The sequence below is a fragment of the Myiozetetes cayanensis genome, unplaced genomic scaffold (assembly GCF_022539395.1).
Source record: "Myiozetetes cayanensis isolate MyiCay16 unplaced genomic scaffold, myiCay2020 scf6-25, whole genome shotgun sequence".
In the NCBI taxonomy this organism is placed as follows: Eukaryota; Metazoa; Chordata; class Aves; order Passeriformes; family Tyrannidae; genus Myiozetetes; species Myiozetetes cayanensis.
In genome coordinates this window covers 12632302-12651217 of record NW_026087853.1, presented here as the reverse complement: position 1 = coordinate 12651217, position 18916 = coordinate 12632302, and the positions used below count along the sequence as shown (strand labels likewise).

The window sequence follows — 18916 nt, the reverse complement described above, 5'->3', positions numbered from 1 at the left end:
TTTCATTGTTAGGCAAGAAAATTGGCAGTCTGGTGCCTCAGCCAGTAGACAGGAAACCTTAAAGTACAGGGGATGCCTGTCAGGACATGGCACACTGTATCATCCTAACATAGGATAGTGCACATGATGTGGAATGACAGCAGCAGCAGTTCTGAGTAGGGAAGTCACTTTAAAAGCCCCCTCCTCAGAGTCAGTTTTGACCTAAAGGTTGGTTACTCCTCAGCATTACTTGCAGAGAAGTAGGAGAAATGCAGGAAAGGGGAGTGTAAAGAATATGTCTGAAAAAGATAAAGAGAATCAAAAAGAGAAAGACAAGGGAAAACAGAATAGGGGGAAGAAGGAGATGGTTTCTCTGTTAAGCTAAGCAGATCTGGAGGCTCTGAGAACCACAAGTTTGTGAGGCTTTAGTTCTGTCCCTGACATCAAGAGACTGCTCCACATCACTGATGTAGGAAGATACTGGAATAATGTTTGTTTAATTGCACAACCTCAGCAGGTAAGCATTTTTTGGCTGAGGTAATTTATGCAGGGTGGAATCCCAGTTCCCTATTAATGCAGGAGCTGGTCTCTGTTCCTATGGTTACAGTTGCAAAGCACAGCCTTCTGCTTTTAACTTGTTTGTAAATATATGAAACTGTCATCTTGGGAACAGAAATTTCCTGAGCTTGGTACCTTCCCTGAGGTAATACCTTTCCTTTTAAGAGCTGTTTTGAAAGCTGGGTAGAGAAAGACAATTCTGCTGTTTTGACAGGAATGGAGAATAGTATTATTTTTTTACTGGCTGAGAAGGTGTATGTTTCATAAATGAGACCTAGCATAGACAACCAGGAGGTGTAATAGGACACTTGCTCTCTTGTTGAATACTCAGTATGTCTCAGTCAAAAACCTCTGGCCTCACTCCTGCTTACTGTTGTTCTTACCCGTACCAAAGGGAGGTGCCGTGGTCTATCTACGCTGTTCCCTTCCATAGAAGGGATGGTATAGAAACCTGCTAGGTATGCAACTCTTGTTCTCAGATGTTCATAGAAAAGGAATGGTAAAATGTACACATTCATAGAATCAGTGACAAAGTGATGGAAGGCTCAGTGAACTGCTAGCATGGTCATGCAGTGTTTTGAGAACTACAGCTTTTTTTCCTCCAAATAATTAGTGTTCTTTAGTTTAGATTAATAGGTTTTCCTGTTCCGTAACTTTTTCCAAATCAAATTTGCATCCAAAAGAAAATCTAATTCTTTTGAAAACCCTTCTCTGAATGCTGACTTATAAGTCAGTCACTGAATTTTTAGCTTTTGGGTTAGGCAATTTGGGAACAAGTACATGAGCTGAAACAATATTTTCTCTGTAAACTGAATTTGAGTGGAAAATGGAAAATACTAGCACAATAAGGCAACTCAATAGTGGGTTCTTTGGGGAAAACTTTTGATGGATAAATACACTCTTATATGCCTGCTCTAGTTCCAGAAGCTTTCTCGTCTCTATTTGCATTGAGTCACAGTATATGCTTTTCTGACATACTCTTGTGTATAGAGGCCCTGGCTTCATCTAAATCAAATTGGACTTTCATAATGAGGTAGTTATATTTCTGGAAAATTAGACAAATTATGATATGGCTTCTCTGCTGTTACTTTGTTTTTCAAATCTAAGAGAGGAATATGAAATCTAAATGTAATTTGTCCTTGGTAAAGACAGACCTTCTATCACTCTTCTAGCAAGGGTTGCCCAGGATATTTACAAATGCTGACTGTCTAATTTTTAAATTTGGTGCACACACACATACATTCACAATTCCTGCTTAGATGTTTACTGAGTAGTTACTGTCTTTGTAATGTCAAAAAAGAGAGGGGAAAAATCATGAGACATGAAGTAGGGTGCAGGAAACAGTAGGGAAAACAGTAAAGGATGAACAAGGATCCAGAAGAAGGAGTAATACTTTACAAAGACTGTAAGATAAGTGCCTACTTACCAACTCATATTTAAACAGTATATTTTTGGAACTTTTCATCTGGAGTCCTGCTCTTCCTTAGTAATTCCAGAGGCTTTGAGGAGTATCTGAAATTTTAGATGCATAGAGAGATCATAGGTTATACCACAGAAGTCTCTCAGCATAGGAGAGCAGGATCATCACCTATACAATAGAGCTCTCCAATGACTTCTGCATATCAGTGCATGGTAAGTGAAGCAATAAAAATGTAATCTGGGAGCTTCAACTCTGCTCTCTTTTGTAGAGAGAAGACTGAAGCCCGGTAATTTAATAAAAAACCTTCCTAAGAAAAACTTTTTCTTAAATGAACTGAAAAGAATTATAAAATGTATCAGTGCACACGGCATTTGCCAGTTGTTCTACCAGCTCATTCTGGTGAAATTGTAAGAGGAAAAGGAGAGATGGTTTTAGAGGCAGAGAATCTCCTGGCTGCCAGAATCTTTGGGACTCTAACAACGTTCCTTATCGTCCAAGTTTCTTTTTTGTTTTTCATCATAAATGGGAAAACAAACCCCATCTTTTTTCCCTTGTCCTTTGCCTGTTTTATTATATATTTTGGAAGCTCTTTGCATGTTGGTTTCTTTTATCAATATGTGTATACAGCATACAGCATGCAAGGACTATTACTTATGTATATTTGGAAGTGGTTCTGTGAATAAAGATGTAGTACCAAGCTCAATAATAGAAATCTGGTCTTGGAACAAATGTCACTTACATTTAACTTTTGTTTCCTAAAAACTTTCAAAGTTTATTGTAAATAAGCTCCAATGAAAACAAACTGAATGATTACAGTCTGGATTCCCTTTAGAGTGGTTTCTGGCATGTAGGAAATAAATTAGAGTGTATTCAAAAAAACAGCTGCTTCTATTTGAGTAGAATATATTATGATTTAATGAAGAGAGCCATCTGCTCCTGAGTAAAATCCCAATTAAACAATATATTAATCAAAACAAAATTAGCAATAAAGCAATTAATATTTCACAAATGTTGCCAGCAATGTATAGCAGCTAGTATGTTAAAAGCTTCTTTAAATACATCTGGCTTTCATAATGTTTTAGTGTACTAAGAGAGCTTGGGATGCCTGTAGCTGGTACCACCACAGTATCTTCATGGTAGAATTTAGATTTCATAGCACAAGCTCATACACTGTTCAGTGACAACAAAAACCATCATAAGCAGCACTACTGTGCATAAGCACTACTCTATCCTGTTTGGGACAAATTGCCTCCTTCCACATACATGACCTTTTTTCTTTCCAGTGCTTTCAAAATCTAGTAGAAGTTATAAGGAAAAACAGAAACTAAAGCTTGCTTGGCATGGAATAAAGTTTAATAACCATGAGAACTCACTCTGTCTCTCCTTTAAGCTGAAGTAACTGTCTGGGTCAAATAAAAATAGGGAAGTTATTATATGAGTGAAATTAGGTAGTCTGTTCACATATCAGCTCTTTGCCTTTTTTCAGAGCCTTCAAAGGGGATTTAGGTAGACTAAAAACATGAAACACACACTTCCCCTGCTATTTCCCAGTGTCTGTTCAATGGAAGAGAGATTTGTCTTGGAGACTCAGGGTTTTATCCTGCTCTGGTCAGTACAGCCTCTGACTTGCTGGGGCACAAGTATTTGTATGTGGGAGATCTCACTCTGGAACATCCTCAGGCTGACTCAAATCAGCTCCAGGATCAGGGCTCCCATCAGCTACCAGCCCAGACTTGGCATGATAAGGGATCAGGACACACACCCCAGACATCTATCTTTCTTATCAAAAGTACTTCACCTATGACTCAAACCAGAAGGACTTTAACATTTTTGTTGTTGTTATTGTTCATTGCTATCTCCAGAAACTCTTCTGTTTTTGTTCTCCCTGAGCAAGAAATCAGCTTCTTTAGTTTAGTTCCTGAATAAAATGTGCCAGTGTTGTGCTGAATTGGGCTACAAACACTGCAGGGAAATGTTTTTCAAGTCAGACATAAAGCTGTTTTCCTTTCCCCTTATACTCTTTAAATTAAACTTCAGAGAACACTTTAGGTTCTCTTATTTCACACCTAGACTATACAGCAGCAGGTCTTTAAGGTAAAATCCTTTGGAAGAAAAGCTGAATAATTATCTCTTGAGGATGTCATTCTGCTGTCTCTAGGAACAGCAGCAGTTGCAACAAATCTAAAAGTTCCTCAGTAACCCTCATCTAGAACGGCCTCAGTGGATAGACCCCATCCTCTGCTGTTTGTAAGAATCTGTTCAGCCCTGTATGGGAATTCTGTCCTGCTTTCACTAGGCATTCAGCTGCAGTGCAGTTTTGAAGAGCAGAGTTAGCCACATCACATTTCCCATAAAGGTGCTGGAGGGAAGCAGGTGTTTGTGGGGGAAGTAGTTTGGAAGGCCAGAGTTCCCATTAGTGAGTTCTCTCCTTTATTGCTTCCACTCAAATGGCCTGTTCTGGTGCTGCAGATAACCTGAATTTCTGTAGAGACTGCTTTTTTTTTTTTTTTCCCCCATTTTCTTTCTCCTTTCTAGTGCTCAGAATCCGACACTGTTGTAAATCCCCAACTGGATGTAGCCAATACAGCTGCAGTCTTCATTCGTGCAAGCTAAAGTCCCTAGCTACACCAAAGCTAATCTTGGCCCTTAGTATCATCCAGTTCCAACCCTGTTGCCAAGGGCATTGACAGCTCCCACTAGACCAGGTTGCTCCAAACCCCAAACAGCCTGGCCTTGAACACTCCCAGGGATGGGTTATCCACAGCTTCTCTGAGCAATATGTGCCAGCGCCTCAGCACCCTCACAGTAAGGAACTTCCTATCTGATCTAAACCTGCCCCCTTTCAGTTTGAAGCTATTCTCTGTTTTCCTGTCACCATATGACTTTGTAAAATATCCCTCTCCAACACTCTTGTGGTACACCTTTACGTACTGGAACGTCATGATAAGGTCACCCTGGGACCTTCCCCCCTCCAGGCAGAAAAACCCCAATTTCCTCAGCCCAACTCCATAGCAGTGGTACTCCATCCCTTTGGTCATCATCATGGCCCTCCTCTGGACTCACTCCAATGGGTCCATGCCTCTAACAGGGTCCCAGACCCGGACGCAGCACTCCAAGTGGGGTCTCACAAGAGCAGAGTATGTGGGCAGAATCCTCTCCCTCAACCTGCTGGTCACACCTCTTTTGATGCATCCCAGAACACATTTGACTTTCTGTGGTGTAAGCGCATGTTGTTAGGTCACATTGAGCTTTTCATCAACCAGCAACCTTCCCTTTCCAAATGTACCAGATACCTGTCAGACAGTGGAAAAGCAGAAGATGCATCTTTAGGCCAGAGTATGATTAATTCCTTGATAAAGCAGATTGCAGCTTTTGTCTCAACTTCAGTGAAAAAAAAAAGCAAACCTTACAAAGGGAGCCTGTTTATGTCGTGTGGCTACAACAAGGACACACCTGCTGTGAGTTTGCAGATGATTTTTGACACGCACCTACAGATGTGTTATCTAGGAAAACGTAAAAGAAAAATGTAGATACCTGTGTTTATCCTGCCCTTGCTGCTTTAGCTTCTGACCTTTTTCCATGAAGTTCCTAAGCACCTGTTCTCCTGTCCTTTGGGCTCTCACTGTTTCCTTGCTTGTATAGTCTCCATAACTGATTTTAGCACAGTCTTGGCAGCTCTGGATAAACTGTTTAGTGATAATTGCCCTGTGTTGATAGTTATAAAGAAGTTGGGTGCATTTCAGGTATCACTTTGCAGAAGTGCAGCACTTGGCTGCCTTTTTCTTTCTAGTTTTTCAGCTTGGTTACAAGAATGATGTCTTTCTTCCCTACCTCCATGAAGGTCTGACTCTCTGGGCAGCTGACTGTCTCTCTCTTTGTTTTCCTGTCTGAAAATGAAGGTGTTCTAAGGCGGATTTTTTCAGCACCCAAGGTATTTTTAAATTAAGGGGTTCAGATATATCCACAGTAGAGTGGCAGAGGTATGAGGCCACCTGATTTGATCAGACAAGGATCTTTTCTCTGCCTCAATGAGTAAGCTGTTGGCCAACAAGACATCAGTCCATCCTCTCTGACAGGAAGCACTTCTGGAGGGTCAGAGGCTGCCCAGGGTTTCACCTGCCTCTTTACACCACCTGAAAACATTGCCACAGGCCTTTCCACTAGTGCCCAGAGCCTTTCTCCTCAAGTGCAGCTTGAATATGGACAGGAGCCTCATGAATGCCTTCACCCTGGCTCTTTCTCCTCAGGAGAGATGTTGGGACTGTACCTGAGGGGGAGGCCTCTGCCTTGTCCCTGTCTCCTCACTCCCCTGCCCTGCCAGGCCTCCTTCCTGGTCTGCCCCTCTCTGCCTCCCTTCTGTCGTGCATCTTTCCTCTGTGTGAACGGCTGCCATGATGTACCAGCCACCCGCAGGCATCCAGTGGCCAAACTTTGCTACAGGGACATGAGGCTTGACTGATCTCTAAAGGAACAGGATAGGATTTGGATAAGGACAGGTCTGGAAGACTGTACAGTTTTGTCATCATAATTAGCTGCTGAAAAATACCTTTTTGTCTCATCTTTCTCAAGTCTTGGGAAGACTTTGTGTCTTGAAGGATTTTTCAGGGTCAGCATGTTGTGGGCTTTGTACTGGTCAAACCTCTCCCTAGAGTCACAGTTTAATCATCGAGCTGCTCTGCAGCACTATTGAGGCACACAAAAATGAGTCACAATGATGCTTCCCATGTTGCAGTCATGTTTTTGTTTTGTGTTAACGGTGTGATGGGAACAAAAGCAGAGCTCCTAACCCAGACAGCCTGTGTGGGTGTGATAGGAGACCCAAGCAGTGCCCTAAACAGGGCACTGACTGGGACCTGACATGGCATTTCTCTGAGCACAATTAATGCTGCTGAGACTTGTTTCAGGGGCAGTGATGTAAGGAAACGGATTGGGTGCTGATATTGAGCTGTAACTTGGGCAGATCTTTGATCTCAGGGAAGAGAAGCAGTTGAGATGAACAACAGCATTGCTAACAAGGGCAAGAGGTGCTGGGACATGTGGTAGGAGCTTGGGACAGCAGCCAGGGCTATTCTGTGAAAGTCATGATGAGAATTTTAAACTGGATGCTTTAAAGTTCAAGCTTTTCTTCTTCTCCTGTCATTCCTCTAATAACCTTTCTCTGAGAGTACAGTTTTCAGTGGGACTACTGGCACGTATGGCTTCAGGCAAAACCTAACCCTTACAGCTGAGGTCTTACATCAATGATTTCTGCTCTTGAACTTGTATAAATTAGTGATTATTCCAATTCTTACCTAAACGTGTTATGGTCATATTACTTCTGCTATGAATAGTATTTAAAAATAACAGGATTTAAAATTGGATCTAGTAACTACTTTCAGAATGCTTCTTTTGAAAGAGATATCTTTGTATGTGTTTGGCTTCTCTTCTTTGCAACTGATGAAAAGGTTTTTGAGGCATGAAAACCAATCTAACTTTAATATCCTTTTTTTTGAAGCTCAAAATACGAGGAAATGTATATTTATTAGGCAATCTTACCTGCCTTCTGCTGGACTGTGATTGATAATTTCTGCCTGATGTCAATAGAAAAGTCTATAATTATAGTGTCATTTTGTCTGTGAAAGCAGGTCTTGATTCTGCACTCAAGACAGAAGGAGTGTCCACATATCACTCCTGACATTTTCTCAGAAGTATAGCTGCCTTTCTAGCTCACCTATCAAGCATGGTGAATTGCATTTCTTCTCATTGATTACTAGCTTTTCTGTGCAACCCAAAAACGTTGCTAGCTATTCCCTGACATGATGTAAAATCTGTTGAATACTTTGGCAGGTACATTGTGTTAAGAAACTGTATTTTTAAGGTGTCTTTAAGAGGACGTAATTTATGTTGATTTGTTTTCATCTCATCACTGGACTGGCAATATCCGTATTTTAAAATGTATGTATGCATCAATGTGTCTCTACACCAATATTCTTCCATATTGTAATGATACGCTGTTTTGAACAGAACATTCATAAATGATATTGAAAAGGGTTGATTAAGAGAGTGATTTTATTTATCATCATCACAAATCTTTCAAATCCACAGGGAGGGCTTCTCAGCCAATGACGTTATAATTTTTAAGGCTCTTCCTGACCAAGTTGTAGAAATCACACCTTGTCCCTGAATACCCTGAGGATTATGTATCCCCTTGTCAAAGACAGCAAGGTTATTATTCACTCATATAGTACCAGTAATGTTCAGGGGCTGTAATCATCTTGTAGTGATCCATGTTATTAGATTTCAGTGGTCTGACAACGATTTATCAAATGCCACTTACTATATCAAGAAGGGCAAGCAAATAAACCTGTCCTGTCCTGTCAGCCTCAGCACCAGCACACATGCCTGCTTCCCGGAACACCTGAGGCATGAAAATCATCAGGGCTATTTCTGATTCATCTCGCTTTTAAATAAAAACAGGTATTTCTGGAGAAAGTAATTTGTGTGCCTGTTCATCCGTGCATGGGACCCAGTTCATGAGGGACAACTGTGCAGCCACGCCAGAAATTCCCTTCTCCCAGAGCATTTGGGGCGCTTGCTGCATAGTGGCTGGTTGATTCTTGCGGATCAATGGACACATTAGTTTTCTGTGCTGGCGAGAATCTCGCCGAGGAGCGGAGCCGGCTGTGCCCGCACCACGGGCTGGAGCTCTCACAGGGGGAGCTGTGTGGCCAAGGGCCGGGTGCCCTCTCTTGGTCACCTTCACAATAGCAGCCAAAACCGGGACAAAACAGCGCCTGCCAGTGAGGCAACGCGATTGCTTCAGAAATGGGGAGAGGCTTCACGTCGTGTTTCCAAATTATGAAAAATGTTTATTTAAATGCAGGTCTAGGAGCTGCAGATCCTAATCCAAACCGTCTCCAGCTTTGGGTGAGACAAGTACCTTCTTGGTCTCTGTTAGTCCATCCTAACAACAGTGCTTAGGACCTCTGTACTGATAATAGCTACAAATGAAGGAGTCAGAGTTCCTCAGCCTGGTCCCATGCGGACTTTCCTCTTTGGCTCGTGTCAGCAGTCTTTTGTCATGGAATTTACATTTTGATGAAACACTGCAGCTATCATTATTTCACCAGGATTGCATTTGAGTGGCAGCTGTGGGGTCAGGGCACATGTGCCTGCATGCTAATGCTACAACTTTGGTGAGGCTTATTGGAGAATGCCACAAAATTTCTAAGGTTATTCACTTTATCAGCAATCAAACCTACCAGTTTAGGAGGTATAGCATGCCAATCTTCTAGAAAAGCTTAGAAAAGCTTACTGTGATGGTAAACAATGGTTTTTCTGCAGGGCCAGGAGTTGGACTTTGATAACCCTTGTACCCACAAGGAATATTCTGTGATACTGTGACTCTGAAAGTAAATGATCTTTGAGACAGTATTTAACATATGAATAAAAATAGGGTGGTTAAGTAAAAAGAACATTAGATCATCCTTTTATCGGTCAGATAAGAATGCCTGTGTCAACTAATAAATTGACAGTTTAGTGAAGAAGACTTTATCTACATAAAGTCCTTGTCATCCTAATAAAAGAGAGCATTTGAAAAAGGATCTAAATTATATTTATGTGCCTGATAGAAAAATGTAATAATAATCTTTTTACTTATGGTGAAGACCAAGCTAGCTGTTTGTAATGAAGCTCGAGTGGCTTATACCTGTTGAGAATATAACCCCATCCTTTTTCTGAGCTAGATTTGTTAGTAGTTGAGTAAAAGAGAACATGAAATAGAGCAAAATCTGGTTTGAGCACTGAAGCTGCTGTTCCAGGTAGCTTCTGGGGGTAAAAAGACAAGACTGTTAAGTAGCAAACATTGTGCTAGGAGCTGAATATATGTACTCTATTTCTAGCTCTGCTAGGGGCTTGCTATATAACTTAAAATATCTCACTAAACCTCTTAACTAATAGCCTTGTTATCTGAAAATTGCAAACTGTCATGGGCATGTTTTTGCATCTATATGCAAGCTGTGGTTTATGAAGCATATGTCTTAAATGCCTAGTGGAAAAACATTATTTGAACGTTTGTTACTGGTTTGATGTGTGACATTGATAAAGACAGAGCAGTTGTCATTATCAGGCAAACAACTGGTGAGAGGATGCTTGCATCTGCTTGAGAACATCCCATGTTAACTCTTTCACCTTAGGTAAAACTGTTTGATGCTTGGACTTTGGAATGGAGCTAAGCATCTAAGTCTTCTAAAAACTTGTGTGTATTTCCTTAGACTGAGAAAGTAGAATGATTCAGGACAAGCTTCAAGCTCAGCAGAATGTATATGGATGCAGACAGGAGAAAGATGGGCCACAGTTATAAAAGGGAAGCTCACAGCTTAAATATCTGAAGGGTCCAGTGAAGAGTGGACAGCCATGAATCAGAATCAGTTGCAATGCTCCCCTTTTAATGTGAGAATCCTTGATGTCCCTTGTGCTGCAAGAGGCATATTAGGTCTTGTTGCAAACCAGTTCTTGTCCTCCTAATCAAAACTAGAATGCATTCAATGCTCTAATGTAAAATTCTCATATAAATTACTTGCATTCTTCTACTTTAGTTGACAAGTCAAAACGACCCTACATGAAATGGGACTGCATTATGCTTTGTCAACCTATGCACAGTGTTCATTGATAAGACAAACATTTCCTGAGATGCCTGATGAAAAACCAATCCTAAAAATTGTGGTACCCAGGACAGACCGTGCAGGCTGCCCACTCAGGCTACCTATTAATCTTGTATGGAACTGTTTTAGCTTATAAACAGTGGGTGACCTGGTGTTATATTTTCATGTGGTTTTTATTAGTTAACAAAAACAGGAACAATATTTGAACAGCACTTCCATGTTTCAAAAGGTAGATGCTTTTGAGGCACATATTGAGCTGACACGCCTCAAGGCTATACCTCATTAGTTTGCTTATGTTACCTAGCTATATATCTCTGGCAACAGAGTAGGTGTTTTACATGCAAATAAAAGATGTGGGTGGAGGAGGAAAGAGGCTTGAATTATTCACTTTTCTGCCCTGCAGCTTGTGTAATTGTGCGTGCTATGGCAAAGCAAATGTAAAATACCACAAGCAGGGTTTGAAGACGGTATAAGTTAGTACAGCCCTCCTGAAGCTGACAAATGTCCTGGGCAGCTTCTGTGAAGGGTTAGACCTGCATTATATTCACTGCTGTGAATGACTGTAAAGAATCAGGTCTGAAGCCCCAGGCTTTGTTTACACATACTAAATAAGCATAGGAAATCAGGGGAGAATGATCTGAAAGCAGAGGTCTTCAAATGTTTCTTTGAGATACACAGTTTTCTCCACATGTGTACAGGTAATTGGACTCCACTTAGGCAGATAGATGTCAGGTGGCTGCTCTTGAAGAGTATGGAAAATTGGGGGCAGAAGAGAATTCCTATTCCAAGCTATTAATTGACTCTGTTTTTTGATATTTCATAAACAATCTAGATTGGGACTAAGACTCTTAGATAATGTGATGGTGGCATTGGTCAGTACACAATACAAATGCCAGGAAAATGTGTGAAAACTGGAATGTAGTTTCTGAGTTAATTAATTGCTCAGCACTGGTAAAGCAATGTAACCATTTATTAAAATAGACAAGGTTTTGTGTGCAATTCACAGCTGAATTGCCTGCTAATTAAGAAAGAGCTAATACTCATTTAGATAATAGTCTTGTCAATAACTGTGGACAAAAGAAAGAAAAATTTTATTAACTGGAAAAAATTGGATGGATGATTTCTGGATATTGAAATCTGAAAAAAATTAATGATCCTGAGAGATACTGATACTAAATGGTACGGGACACTTCCTGTTGAGTGATTACATTCTATTAGACAGCTGCCAGACACTTTTCTCTCATCACTCATCATTATCATTGGCTACGGTTTTATTGTGTTTTTGATAATGTACTTGAGGGAATATTTAAATATACTGTGTGGGAGTAAAGAGGATGGGAATAAAAATTTGATTGTATTAATTTCTCTGTTTACCTACTGACAGGAATTCCTGACTTCATAATGTGTATAAAGACACAGTTTTCAAATATCCATAGACATCTTATTTCCAAAACTTGGTGGAGGGACAGTCCAAGCCACAGATGGGGTTTGGGCTACATTCAGTAAAGGACTTGAGTGTCACAGAACATACCTGGTAAGGTAAATGGCTTGCAGAGAGTGATTCAGAGCAGCTTTCCTAGGAAGACATGGCAATCCAGAATGAAACACAAAAATGGGAGATCTCAGTAAGTGCAGGGACATTATGAAAGACATCCTAATTTTCAGTGCTGATGGCTTCATCCTAGTATGTTTCATGGTCCAGGACCTTGCTTTGGTCTTTCAAAAAATCCGACCAGTATTGGTTTTTTCCATTTACCTGACCAACAGTGCTGTCCCTGCCATCACCACCTTAAAGGATTACTTAGAGTTTATGACTTGCCTGGAAAGTGAGAGACTCAGATTTGCCCTTCTCAGCGTTCCAAAAACATCTCCTTCAGACTTACGCCTTAGAGACCAAATGCCTGGGCTTGGCAAGAAGTAGATCTGAGTTCTTCAAGTCAAACAGGTAAATTGCACAGTGTGAGCCAGATGTCACCTTGATTGCAGGCATCAGCCAGAAAACTTAATAGTTTTTTTTATGACACACTCCTGTAGTCTCCTCAGGCAAAGATTTCCCTTTCCTCCATGCCAGAGAAGTTTGCGTGCTTTTCTATAGACCCTAGGAGTAAGATTTAACTTATCTAATCTTAGACATCTCTAGTGTAAACTTCAGCTTCCGACTGAATCCTTGAGATTCCGTTTACAGACAATATAAAGAACAGGATTCTCCTGAAGTCTTAATGTATTTTAAAGCAGATGTGCAAAATAGGTGGGGTGAATCCTGCCTGAAAATACATATTTCTTTCATCTAAGGAGTTTAAGGCAACTAGCTCAAGATACATTTCTAGACAGAGGTGTGCATATCAGCAACATCCATATAAGATAAATCCCTCTCTAGAGTTAAAGGTCTCCCACAACTAAAAGTCATCGAAGGATGTAATAATAATAATAATATAATGGCCAGTCTTCGCGAGCGAAGATCCGGGGAAGGTCTTTCCACCTTCCAGCCTGCGCATTGGATTTTTTAGGTGAGACACAGTGTGCGCGGAACTGAGCCCACCCTTTAATCCTAAGGTTCATCTGCCGGGGCCAAGCGAGCTTGGACGGTGGCAGCAGTCCTTAGGACGTAGGTGGGTTGCCTTTAAGGGCTAACGAGCCCCACCTGCCCGGGAGTGGCCCTGACCGGGAATCGAACCCGGGTCTCCGCGGTGATAGCGCGGCGCCTTTACCACTAGACGGATGTAATAGAGAGTGGGAAACAGACACTGCTCCCTGTCTCTTTCAACTTCTCTGTCTCTGGCTTCTCCTTTCAAATTTACAGAAATTATATGCAATTGTAATCAGTTGTTCCATTGTAATAATCAGAAAATCATTTGTGTTCTGTTGCTGGACTTTTTGCAAGGATCTGTATGGAAGTCTGCATGTCTTCTATTTTGCATTTCTAAAAGGCCTCAACGAAGAGAATGGACCATTGTAAGTCAGTTTGAGTTACAGCAGCTTTTCTGGGAAGCTTTTTGCATGTTTTAGCCATTCCGCTTTTCTGAAGTTCATTCTCATATTATTTGTGTTTGGAACAATTTCTTTCTTGAAAACTCTGAGCATAGTACAGTCGTGGAGAAATTGGTATTCACATGGTGTTTTCTTTTTTTTTCTTCTTCCCTACAACTGCTTTAAACTACATCTGAATGTTCTGGGATTAGAGAGTTGTTCCTTGTGGACTTAGTGAGCTCACAGTTTTCGACCTTGACATTAATCAGTGAGATGTAACCAGTTAACTTGACTCTAAAACATATTTTAGCTGACAGTTTTAATTTTCAGCATTCTTAATGGAAAAATGCAGTGATACGTTGCAAGATGTTGGATGTCTTGGAAGCCCATAATATTTTCAAAATAACAAAGAGAAGGAAATAAACTAGTTGCTGAAAAGTTGTGGCAAAGAGGAAACTCGTTCAAGCTTCACTTCAAATGCTGGAATATGCTGACTGTATCATCAAAAAGTTAGGAATATATGTGGTGATAGAGAGATTTCAGTCCTGCATGCCTATTACTACATAGCTTTAGGTTGTTTTTCTTCAGGTCTCAGCCAATTTTCAAGACTGAAACTGTTCTCTATTCAGATAATTCTGCCAAAAAACCTCCAAGTAAAACCAAAGTAACTCATGTGCCTAATTCAATCTTTACAATTTGGACTTTTCTGAAAATGAATATGTATATCACAATTTTCATTTACAAGTCCTTTCTGACGAACACCTATTACCATTAGGGAACCTGTCAACAATCTCTGTGTAACAAAGTACATTATTAAGGAGATTTCCCTTATAGCAAATGGTAAAACATGAATAGCCAACTGGTGAGAAGTCATTATTTGTCAAGCTCATTCTAATAAACACTCATTCATTTGGGTTTTGTTTGCAGTGCCCAAGTGGAGAAATGCAATTTTGTGGGATTGTTTATTTTGCGACTTGATGCTAAATCAAGAGTGATAGGCTTTTCTTGGCAAGGTCTGCAAACACTTCTGAATCAAGGGATTAAGTTTGCTTGTCTCTGTCCATACTAGATGATTTTTGATTGCTACTGCAGATGAATATGAGGGCTTAACTGATGGCCAGAGTGTGAGGACAAAAGAGGTCATTTACTCAAGGGGCTTAACACTGACATCTTGAAGAGAGAGTCCTTGGAATGAATTCAGCCATATACTCAACGTCAGGGCCATCTATTGCTATTTATGATAACTTCAAAACCCTGTCTCCTTAAATCACAGAATCATTAAGGTTGGAAGAGACCTTCAAGACCATCTAGTCAAACTGTCAACCCAGCACCAGCATAATCACCCCTAAACAATATCTCCAAATGCCACATTCAGATGCCTTTTTGAACAGTTCCAGAGATGGTGACTCCTTCCTGGGCAACTTATTTCAATGCCTAAGCATTCTCAGTTTAAAAAAAATATGCTAATATCTAATCTGAATCACCCCTGGCACAATTTAAGACCATTTTCTCTTGTCCCTTCACTTGATACATGGCAGAGGAGACCTATCCCCACTTTGCTACAATCTCCTTTCAGGTAGTTGTAGAGAGAAATGTCTCCTGTGAGCCTCCTCTTCTCCAGACTAAACAACCCCAGCTCTCTCAGCCAATCCCTAAAAGACCTGTGCTCCAGACCCTTCACCAGCTCTATTGCCCTTCTCTGGACACGCTCCAGCACCTCAGTGTCTTTCTTGTAGTGAGTGGCCTGGAGCTGAACAGGATTCCAGGTGTAGCCTCACCATTGCTGAGTACAACAGGACAATCACTGCCCTGGTCTTGCTGGCCACACTGTTCTTGGTACAGGCCAAGATGCCATTGGCCTTCTTGGCCACCTGTGCACACCGCTGGCTCATGTTCAGCTGCTGTCAATCAGCATCCCTGGGACCTTTTTCACCATTTAGCTTTCCAGCCACTCTGCCCCAGGCCTATAGCAATGCACCAGGTTGTGGTGACCCAAATGTTTTAATATGTTTTGTCTCGAACAGCACAGAGGACCTATGTAATCACTGTTGTTTATATTTATATAAAGACATCCAAGATCTTACCAAGAGGAATGTATTATCCAAAGATGGGAAAAATCGAATTGATGATGATACAATTCTCCATGATGGTAAAGCTTATCAGGCATAGGTTTACCAAGACTGTGGGAACACAGTCCAAACGCATAAATAGTCCACTGGTTTAGAAATCCTAACATTCAGGTCTCGTTTGTTTTTCTATACTCACATTTATGTTAGATGTGGAAGTTCTTTTGATCTTATTAGGTCTCTGTATAGAGGCAGTGTGCGTGCAATAAAGGCTAGTAAAACTAATGGACCATAAAAGTCTGTGACCACACATTGTGAAATTTACTTTGATTTAGGGAGATGAACAAGCATCAGACTTACAGCAAACTTCAAACCAGTTCCCTCACAATTTATTCAGTCAGAGAGCAAAACTTTACTATGTGCTTGAGATTCACTTGGTCTCTGTCTCAACCTTTGTCTCTCATCAGATTCATCAAAGCTTTTAGGAGATACAGAAGCAATTTGGTAAAAAGCAGACTAGGTCTGCAGAATGATACTGAATTTTAGTTTTTTCTTTTTTTTTCTTCAGCAACACTGAAGATTTTTTAAAGCAAAGTACAGTGGCTTTTAAAAGAAAAAAAAAAGTGTGATTGTAAATGGTTTAAAGTGGAGCATCTAGACAGGAAAAATAATATTTCATTTCATTCCCCCAGGCTCTTAAAAGCATCTGGTAGCTGATGAACCCTTCAGTAGCAGGGAAGTAGGAGGTCAGTGTTAAACTGAAAATGTCATGCAAGTGTCAGATTCCTCCTCTTTTGAAGAGTCTCAACAGCTTTTACCTACTCTCTGGCCTAGCCCTTTTCATGAGGTGGTAACAGCTCTGAAAGGCATTGTTGTTTTTATTTTTGTTACCAAGAAATTTTCCCTCCCTTTCATTGCGAAGTTAAAAATAAAGACAAGGAAAACTAGCCAAGCAGTTCTCTCTCTCCCCCTAAATCACCTTGATGTTTGTTGTTCCAAACAGACTTATTTTCCAGCTACGCCTGGCTGTTTGGTAGGCTGGTAAAGAGATGAAGGATGTTTGAAAAAATGATTTCTGCAGAGTGAGACTCAAGGCGAAAACACTGAAAACTTCTTTTAGGCTGTTTCCTCTTGGATTATTGAACTTCCTTCTGTTCAGTCAAGGTATTTGGACAGCTGTTCAATCAAGCTCTTTCTTAGAGGCCATTTGACAATAGATGTCTGTGCCAGGGTCACTTCACTGCGTTTTCAAATTCATCCTAACAGCCTCACCATTCCCTTGTATCTTACTGCATCTCAAATCTCCCTGTAGACTCCCCATAACTACCTGTCTCTCACCTTTATGCCTTAGGTTGTGCCCGTTCAACAAAACTCCCCCATGCTATTTTATTCCTGGTTCTTCCTCTTTTATCTTTGGTTGTCCATATTCCATTGGCTCCTTTCTGGGCTGCCCTGCCTCTTCCTGCACCCCCACCACTTGGCAGCCTGACATGTCCTGATGTTGACAGCTGAGCCCTCAATGCTGTCTCTCTATGCTGGCACCAACAATTGACACTGAATTTTAGGTTTCACCCATTTGTAAATTTTGATCTGTTTCTCGAAATAATGTTCCAATATAATAATCATTATCATCATCATCATCGTCATGATCATCATCATCCTGGTGATCTAGAAAGACACCATTAAAACTGCTTACATGTAATTCATCTTCATGACCATGAACATAAATTCAAGTCCAACTGTATAGCAGAGGCCAAATTTTACCGGTGCAGAAGTAGAAGTTAAAAAGCCGTCTTATGCATCGGATGCTTACTGGATGATATATTCACCTTTACTGTCATGGGCAAGAGCAGAAGGTAGGCTGGCAGTAAATCTACCTATAAAATGTTTACACTCTACCCATTACAATAAATGAATAGCTACTGAATGCTGAAACCTTGGTAATACTGGCACTGAAATAACAGGTAAAAGTTTTAGTTAGGATTGGTTGGAGACACTATCCTGGGCTCCTGTCCTTAGCAGAGACAGTTGTTCTCAGATGACAACGAGACACTGCTAAAACAGAGCTGCTGAAACAGCATCATCTCTAGGATGCTGAAGAACTACGTGTACAGGAGTATGCAACTGGGAAAAACCTGCCATCAAACTGCATTTGAAGCCATACGGCACCCAAAAATCTCAGGAGTATATTGAAAGCCCCAGACACAATAAAATGGGAAGACTGAAATTCTTTTTTTTGATAATGTGTAAGATGTCAATCAAGTGGAGCACTGTAGCAGTGTGGACACCAGTGGGCAGGAAGACATTGGGAGTGACAAAGGAGACAGTAGTTGCTAAAAGCCATTGCCTCACTCATCAAAAGATAATCTGAAAGATGTCTGTTGATCTACATAGGGAATCACAGTGTCCCAGAGGGGAAGTGAATTGCCAAAATAGGGTGCCTGGAGAGCTCCTGCCTTTGGGAATGGCTTCAGCCCCACTAGAGCCTATTTTTGTAGTCTCACCACACAAAGTGGGCAGGAGTTGGGTGGTTCATGTCACTCCAGGACATTTGATGCAGGTCTGAGAGCAGAGCCTGGCTGGCACTCAAGTACTTCTCTGCCCTTCTCTTCCTGCCAGATGGAGTCTTTTTCCTTCTTGAAAGCTACTGATCATGCTCCTTCAGTCCAACAGCTTTCAGGAAAGGGGTGAATTTCAGGGATGTGGTCTGAGAAATTCCTTCTTTTTCTCATTAGTTTCTGCACTGACTGCAGGAGGGCAGCAAAGTTCTGGCAAAATTGCTGCGCTTTTCTGTTTCGAAATAAGGCAACTAGCTGGCAGTACCCTCAATTACAACCTTTTAGAGAGATGCCCAAAGCATAATAAACAGGCATTTATAAATCTATTGCTGTCACAGAGCTTACAAGTTCTTAGTTTAGTTGCCTGTGCTTAGCTGGTTGTTTTCCTTCTGCACAGCAGTATGTAATTAAAATATTCCTGTGCAGATTGCAGCCCATTTAGAGCTGAATCCTGTTGGATGTTGAGCAAAATTTGAATAGTGCTGAGAGATATCAGCTGCCAAGGAAGAGAGAGGAGGTTCAGAGTAGTCTGAGTTGCCCAGCACCTGGCAGAGTGCCTTAACATTGACTTGTTCTTATGTTAGGATAAAACTGGCAAGGAACAGGGAAGCAGTTTAGGGCTCAATTAACAAACATCCTTTAAAAAATGTATTTCACTTTCTGCCTTAGGCTTTGCCTTAGGGCTAGCCCTGTTCACAGAGCCAAACTACTTATATACATAATATC

The 18916-nt window shown here is 40.9% G+C and overlaps 2 long non-coding RNA genes across 3 annotated transcripts in view; one reads left to right on the top strand and one right to left on the bottom strand.

Annotated features, from left to right (window-relative positions):
- The window catches only part of LOC126651012 (uncharacterized), a 292912-nt gene extending 279725 nt beyond the window's left edge, over positions 1-13187 (bottom strand). The window contains exon 1 of the long non-coding RNA XR_007631543.1: positions 13079-13187. This is a non-coding gene — a long non-coding RNA (uncharacterized LOC126651012). The remainder of the gene's footprint in view (positions 1-13078) is intronic.
- The window catches only part of LOC126651010 (uncharacterized), a 159367-nt gene that overhangs the window by 71759 nt on the left and 68692 nt on the right, over positions 1-18916 (top strand). The gene's annotated exons all lie outside the window — the stretch shown is intronic.